The sequence below is a fragment of the Parus major genome, chromosome 2 (assembly GCF_001522545.3).
Source record: "Parus major isolate Abel chromosome 2, Parus_major1.1, whole genome shotgun sequence".
Classification (NCBI taxonomy): Eukaryota; Metazoa; Chordata; class Aves; order Passeriformes; family Paridae; genus Parus; species Parus major.
In genome coordinates this window covers 93232149-93233385 of record NC_031769.1, presented here as the reverse complement: position 1 = coordinate 93233385, position 1237 = coordinate 93232149, and positions in this window count along the sequence as shown.

Below are 1237 nucleotides of genomic sequence, written 5' to 3'. Positions count from 1 at the left end.
GGAGACGGGGAGGGGGGAGCAGCACCTTGGTGGGGAAGAGACGGGGCTGTAGTTTGTACTTCTTTGTACGCGGGAGCTGGAGGGATCGGCGTAGTTCTGAGGTGTGTCACGCCGAGCCTGACAGCCTCCATCCTCTCCGCCGTTGCCAACACGTTTAAAACTAGAAACTTCATTTTGTTGCAGTCCTGTAATCTCCGCATGCGGGTCCGCGTGTGCGTGTGTGCGGTGCCCAGGGCAGCGCCGGGGAGGGGAGGGAGCTCCGCTGTGCCAGGGCAGGGATGGTCTGCTTTAAAAGTGTGTCAGACCGTATCCAGGCTGAACCTGACACTCGCGAAACAAAAGTCAACAAAATGGGACACAACGAGGCATCTGGCCAGTGCATTTCACTGGAAAACAGCAGCCTTTAATGTCACGTTGAAGAGGCTTTTTTCCCCCCTTTTTTATTACCTCTAAAGATGTCTTTTGATCAGGAAAACAGAAGGCAGTGATAGTGCAGAATCCGATTGAAGAGAAAAGTTATTTTTCTCTGGAGGAGGAACTGGCAGGAGCTGGTTTTCCTTGTTTTCTGTTTTATTAGAGGATTGCCATCCTTGATTTGATGCGTGATTGATCGCCTGTCATCTGGCAGCCTTTGATCTATTCATTCCTGATAAACATCAATAAATCACTCACCATGGAAACACACATGCTCCTGACAGCTCAGCCACTATCAGGGCAACTTTTCTCCTTTCTCCCTATTTTTTTTTTTTCTCCCCTTCCTTCTCCATTTTAATTCCGTCTCAGAAGTTTTACAGCTGCAGCATCCCTTAACTCAGCACACCTACTAATCCATTTCTAAAACCCTAGTGTGTGTCAGCAGTGCATTGTATTTCAGTGCAGATTTTAAAATAGCCCAGTAGTTCTTCATGCATCTGCTCAAGTCTTAACTCATTTTGGACACTGTGAAACTGTGTTTCTCTGTCTTAAGATGATTTACTTCAGAGACTCCATCAAATCGTGGATGAACGATTGGAAATTATAATTAATGTCCCAGCTTTTTTTTTTCTTGTTTGTTTCTGTAAGCTCTTTTGTTGGAAAGTCTGTGAGTTTAAGTGACTGACTATCTCAGCTTAAAATCACAGAATTCTGCTCAAATAATTTTTGCTATTCTAGGCTTCTTTGTCTTAGTCTCTTTATCTATATATATTGTAACCTCCATTGCATCTTTAGTACTGAAGAATGTAAAATAGAGGTTACT